This window comes from Sphaeramia orbicularis, unplaced genomic scaffold (genome assembly GCF_902148855.1).
Source record: "Sphaeramia orbicularis unplaced genomic scaffold, fSphaOr1.1, whole genome shotgun sequence".
NCBI lineage: Eukaryota > Metazoa > Chordata > Actinopteri > Kurtiformes > Apogonidae > Sphaeramia > Sphaeramia orbicularis.
Window position 1 is genome coordinate 156395 of NW_021941628.1, and position 7388 is coordinate 163782.

Sequence of the window (7388 nt, forward strand, 5' to 3'; positions counted from 1 at the left end):
AACTGTGTCCTCCTCAGGTGAACTCTGTCCTCCTCATGTGAACTGTGTCCACCTCATGTGAACTGTGTCCTCCTCAGGTGAACTCTGTCCTCCTCATGTGAACTGTGTCCACCTCATGTGAACTGTGTCCTCCTCATGTGAACTGTGTCCTCCTCATGTGAACTGTGTCCTCCTCATGTGAACCCTGTCCTCCTCAGGTGAACTCTGTCCTCCTCATGTGAACTCTGTCCTCCTCATGTGAACTGTGTCCACCTCATGTGAACCCTGTCCTCCTCAGGTGAACTCTGTCCTCCTCATGTGAACTCTGTCCTCCTCATGTGAACTGTGTCCACCTCATGTGAACTGTGTCCTCCTCAGGTGAACTCTGTCCTCCTCATGTGAACTGTGTCCTTCTCATGTGAACTGTGTCCACCTCATGTGAACTGTGTCCTCCTCAGGTGAACTCTGTCCTCCTCATGTGAACTGTGTCCTTCTCATGTGAACTGTGTCCACCTCATGTGAACTGTGTCCTCCTCAGGTGAACTCTGTCCTCCTCATGTGAACTGTGTCCACCTCATGTGAATTGTGTCCTCCTCATGTGAACTGTGTCCACCTCATGTGAACTCTGTCCTCCTCATGTGAACTGTGTCCACCTCATGTGAACTCTGTCCTCCTCATGTGAACTGTGTCCTCCTCATGTGAACTGCGTCCACGTCATGTGAACTGTGTCCACCTCATGTGAACTGTGTCCTCCTCATGTGAACTGTGTCCTCCTCATGTGAACTCTGTCCACCTCATGTGAACCCTGTCCTCCTCAGGTGAACTCTGTCCTCCTCATGTGAACTCTGTCCTCCTCATGTGAACTGTGTCCACCTCATGTGAACTGTGTCCTCCTCAGGTGAACTCTGTCCTCCTCATGTGAACTGTGTCCTTCTCATGTGAACTGTGTCCACCTCATGTGAACTGTGTCCTCCTCAGGTGAACTCTGTCCTCCTCATGTGAACTGTGTCCACCTTATGTGAATTGTGTCCTCCTCATGTGAACTGTGTCCACCTCATGTGAACTCTGTCCTCCTCATGTGAACTGTGTCCTCCTCATGTGAACTGCGTCCACGTCATGTGAACTGTGTCCACCTCATGTGAACTGTGTCCTCCTCATGTGAACTGTGTCCACCTCATGTGAACTGTGTCCTCCTCATGTGAACTGTGTCCACCTCATGTGAACTCTGTCCTCCTCATGTGAACTGTGTCCTCCTCATGTGAACTGTGTCCACCTCATGTGAACTCTGTCCACCTCATGTGAACCATGTCCTCCTCATGTGAACCCTGTCCTCCTCCTTTTCCTTTTCTAAACTCGCCGTGGTCTTCTGGTTGTGGTTAGGTTTCATTCAGTTACATTTTATTGACTCCTTTAAATCCAGATCTTTTCCTTTCAGTGTTCATTCCACTTTTCAGATGCACCAGGTCTGGATTCATAGGCCTGATCTGGTCCTCTGTGGCCCAGATCTTCAAGCCTCCCAAACCCTCCAGCACCTTCATTCCAGAGTTTTGGGACCTGCTGTCAATCATGACCTCTCATTCAGATTTTTAATTTTAGGTGGTTTGAACTTTCATGTGTTTCAGAATGAGCCCATAGTAAACGACTGTTTAAACTTGGTTTAGTCTTTGAACTTCAGCCTACACATCAGAAAGGCCACACATTCGATCTGGTCCTGTCATCTGCTTTCCCTGTCTCACCTCTGTATTTGTGACATCACAGTTTAAATGTTCTTGCTCCTCCCCCTGTCACCCCCCTTCCCTTACTCATTTTTGGATTACCACCTACCTCAGATCACCAAAACCCTAGCTTCTTACAGTGAGACATGTGAGCTTGTGGATCTTCTGAACTCTACTTGTGTCAACATTTAAATGCTGTAGCTTCTCTTAAGTCGAGGACATCTGGGTCTAATATGGCACCCAATGATTCCACCTGTGCTCTGTGACACACCTGCAGGCAGGCGGAGCCTAAATGGGAAAAAGACAAACTACAAGTATCATTTAAACACTACTGACTCTGTGCAGAAGGCTGGAAAGGTTTTTTTAGTAACCTTAGAAACAAAGACATAAATAAACCCAGAGTGCAGTTCCAGACCATCTTTTAAACCCTGCTGCTCCACTTACATCTGCGTCCAATCAAGAAATGTGTGAGGACTTTGTACATTTTTTACAGATCAAATTGACACCATCAGGACAAACATCCCACAGTCACTGTCTGATCTAATGTCGCCTTTCCACAAAGTGGATCCAGCTCCAGTCTACTCAGCTCTGGTACCAGGTACTATTCCTGGACCGTTTCCATTACAGGACACTACCGGCTTCAGACTACTTGGACGTCATAGTGACGCAGTGCGAAACTTCCGTGTCATCTGCTCAGAAGGTTGCCGATAAACTCCATAAACTCATTGCCCCGTCAAGCTCCCCCATCAAGGACAAAAATGTCTGAAGCTCCTCGACTGACCACAGTTTCATTTTACGGGCTGTCGTCATGTGGATTGAGCTACCGGTTTATTTACTGTAAACTTCGGAATCTGTTTTTTTTTTTTTTTTTTTTTTCAAATGGTGGGTCGCACATTGATAATGCAATGGCACATAGACAACTGTCAAACCAATCAGTGGTCTGCACTGTTTACATTTTAGTATCTCTGCCGCAGTTTTGGAACCTCGGCAGAGCAGATTCCAAAAAACTAGTGCTGGGTACCAGATTCCAAAAAACTAGTACCAGATTCCAGGTCTTTTTACATGATGGAAATGCAAAAAGGCTGAGTCGACGCGAGTTGAGCTGGTACCACCTAGTGGAAATGCTATGTAAATATAATAATATATAATAATAATATAATACAGATAAATACTATCTATAAAAATATTCTCTAATAATACTATCTATAGTAATATACTCTCATAATACTATGTGTAATAATATAATACAGATAAATACTATCTATAATAATATACTCTCATAATAGTATATGAGAGTATATTATTATAGATAGTATGTATAATAATATAATACAGATAAATACTGTCTATAATAATATTCTCTAATAAAACTATCGATGATAATAATATGCTCTAATAATACTATCTTTAATAATATACTCTCATAATGCTATCTATAATAATATACTCTCATAATACTATGTAAAGTAATATAATACGGATAAATACTATTTATAAAAATATTCTCTAATAATACTGTCACTAATAATATACTCTAGTAATACTATCTATAATAATATAATAATACTATCTATAATAATGTACTCTCATAATACTATGCTTAATGATATTCTCTAATAATACTATCTATAATAATATACTCTCATAATAATATTATCTAATAATACTATCTATAATAATGTTCTCTAATAATACTATCTATAATAATATTCTCTCATACTATCTATAATAATATACTCTCATAATAATATTATCTAATAATACTATCTATAATAATATTATCTAATAATACTATCTATAATAATATTCTCTCATACTATCTATAATAATATACTCTCATAATACTATGTTTAATAATATTCTCTAATAATACTCTCTATAAAAATATACTCTCATAATATTATCTAATAATACTATCTATAATAATGTTCTCTAATAATACTATCTATAATAATATTCTCTCATACTATCTATAATAATATACTCTCATAATAATAATATTATCTAATAATACTATCTATAATAATATTCTCTCATACTATCTATAATAATATACTCTCATAATAATAATATTATCTAATAATACTATCTATAATAATATTCTCTCATACTATCTATAATAATATACTCTCATAATAATAATATTATCTAATAATACTATCTATAATAATGTTCTCTAATAATACTATCTATAATAATATTGTCTCATACTATCTATAATAATATACTCTCATAATAATAATATTATCTAATTATACTATCTATAATAATATTCTCTCATACTATCTATAATAATATACTCTCATAATAATATTATCTAATAATACTATCTATAATAATATTCTCTAATAATACTATCTATAATAATATTCTCTCATACTATCTATAATAATATACTCTCATAATAATATGTTTAATAATATTCTCTAATAATACTATCTATAAAAATACACTCTCATAATAATATTATCTAATAATAATATCTATAATAATGTTCTCTAATAATACTATCTATAATAATATTCTCTCATACTATCTATAATAATATACTCTCATAATAATAATATTATCTAATAATACAATCTATAATAATGTTCTCTAATAATACTATCTATAAAAATATTCTCTCATACTATCTATAATAATATACTCTCATAATAATAATATTATCTAATAATACAATCTATAATAATGTTCTCTAATAATACTATCTATAAAAATATTCTCTCATACTATCTATAATAATATACTCTCATAATAATAATATTATCTAATAATACTATCTATAATAATGTTCTCTAATAATACTATCTATAATAATACTCTCTCATACTATCTATAATAATATACTCTCATAATAATAATATTATCTAATAATACTATCAATAATAATATACTCTAGTAATACTATCTATAATAATATACTCTAATAATACTATCTATAATAATATACTCTCATAATACTATGTTTAATAATATACTCTAATAATACTATCTATAATAATATACTCTCATAATACTATGTTTAATAATATTCTCTAATAATACTATCTATAATAATATACTCTAATAATACCATCTGTAATAATATCCTCTCATAACACTGTCTATAATAATATTCTCTAACATCTACAGTATTATTTGAATGGATTCTTTCGTCTGTAACACAGTGTGTTAAATTTGTTGTCCACTAGATGGGGCACTCACGCTGCGAAATGTATAATCCCGCGAGAGTGGAAAACGGGAGTTGAGTGTAAAGATGGCGGAAACAAAAACAGAGCTGGTGAATTTAATAGTTTCTTAAAGAACAACAGAGGGACTGGTCGATTCTCCTGCTCCAGAATCCAGTCCAGACTTTAGGGAACCTTTTACAGACAAACTGACACTAAAAGGATTTTAATCGGAGCTGTTTTTGACTTCACATCTGAGAGAGAAATAAAGTTTATTCCGTCACGAACAGGATTCGAACCTGTGCGGGGAAACCCCATTGGATTTCGAGTCCAACGCCTTAACCTCTCGGCCACCGTGACTACGTAAAGACCAGTGATGTTAACTTTTGTATTTATATAAACATATTGTACATGATGACTGTAAGTACCGTTCATAGTAACTCATATATTTATGTAAATATATTCTCCATGATGACCCACATATTTCTGTAAACATTCGGCGGGTTTGTCTTTGATATAACCTGTACTTTGACCAGTCTACACTTAGACTCCAATCGCTTCTTCGATATCATCATTGAACTTCGTTGTGCTTGTAACCGTTTCACCGCTAAGCATTGTGGGAGCAGTAGTTCCGTCTCAGATGTTCATGTTGTAATCATATTAATTCAGTGCGCATGCTTGTAGTTTTTTGTATTTAGTAAATACATGTAAAAAAAATACAATCCGACAAAGAATTAGTCATAAAACATCGATGCTAGAATTGAGCAAAGAAAATACACACGGAGGTATTAATTTCTGATACATAAATGTACCAGTTTGTGATCTCTGCGCATGCGTAGTAGACATTGCAAAAACAAACTCATCAGTACTGGAAGGAAAAAGGACACTGTCAGTGTAAACTGTAAACTTTAAGTGTAAATTGTATGTGATATGAGTGTCTTTAAAGAATGTTTATTATATTCAGGACAGAAAAGGATTTGCAGATCTAAATGATTATCAAAACACCTTTCCCTTTTGGATTAAGACTAATTAACTAGTTAATTAAACATCAGAAACAAGCACCAAACTAAATAAACACAAAACAAAACCCTTAACCCATAAAATGCAAACCACTGATTCACACTCACTGAAAAACATTTAACACAAATTAACACTGTGTTTAATGTTCCTACTGTTCAAAACATTAAATGAAAAATGCTCAGTCTTATTGGAATTATGAAATAAAATACAACAGAAAATGAGAACTGAGTGTTGTCATATGAACAGATCAGTAAACACATAAGGTCTGAATATTATGATAAATGCATCAGTTTGTATATATATATATATATATATATATATATATATATATATATATATATATATATATATATATATGTATATATACTCTAAACACATGTAGTCTAATTATGATAAATGCATCAGGTTTTGTTTTTTGTATATTTAAATATTCTAAACACGTGGTCTAATTATGACAAATTCATCAGTTTTTATTTATTTAAATCCTCTTAATACATGTGGTCTGATTATGACAAATGCATCACTGTTGTTCTATATTTGGAATCCTCTAAACACAGTTTTTCCTGCTTTTCAGCTTGTACTTAGGAAAAGCTTTCATTAAAATAGAAAATATTTAAACTTTAGACACCGTGAAAGTAACTGATTGAGAATTTAGCTGATAATTGTGTGATAAGTTTCGTGTAATAGCTGAAAAGAAACTTCTCATGGTCTGTAAACATATTCATGACGGGACTTTTTCCCATTGTCTTTGAACATACCTCCTTTACGTCATTGACGTGTATTCTGATTGGTTCGGAGCTACAAGTCCCGCCTTCTGAACGGTGCTAAATCTCTGTACCGTCTCCGTCTGGAACAGTTGATCACCACCAGAGCACCAAAAATGATCAACTGGAAGGTACGTGGTTGAGTTTATGGTTGAATATCGAACCCGGACCCGTGGACTGAGGACTGGTTTATCTGCTCTGCTTTTCAGACAGCGGAATTCTGCTCTGTGGCACTAGCACAAAGTTGGCTAAGCTAATGTTAGCATCAGTTGGGTTTAGTTCAAACCAGGATAAATGTCAAAGTTGGCTACGCTAATGTTAGCATCAGTCGGGTTTAGTGTAAACCAGGCTAAATGTCAGTTCCTGCTGATGAATATTTCACATTTAAACTGAAGTGCTGCTGTCACTCAGGTCCAGTCTGATGTTAGCAGATACTTAAACATTCATTTGGTGGCAAAAATGGAACAATTTGCGTTGGAATCTTAGAAATCCATCAGATGTATTTACTTTAGCATGTGTTTGAGTGTTCTGAATGAACATGTGTTCTAAAACACACGTTTGAGTGTGTGTTCTTAAACACACGTTTGAATGTGTGTTCTTAAATACACGTTTGAGTGTGTGTTCTAAAACACATGTTTGAGTGTGTGTTCTAAAACGTGTTCTAAAACACATGTTTGTGTGCGTGTGCTAAAACACGTTTTAGTGTGTGTTCTAAAACACGTTTGTGTGTTCTAAAACAC

At 34.7% G+C, this 7388-nt stretch overlaps 1 non-coding gene across 1 annotated transcript; it reads right to left on the reverse strand.

The window, feature by feature from the left end:
- Positions 1-5142: 5142 nt before the first annotated feature.
- trnas-cga (transfer RNA serine (anticodon CGA)) lies at positions 5143-5224 on the reverse strand. Its single transcript has one exon. It is a non-coding gene; the product is annotated as a tRNA-Ser (tRNA).
- Positions 5225-7388: the final 2164 nt, after the last annotated feature.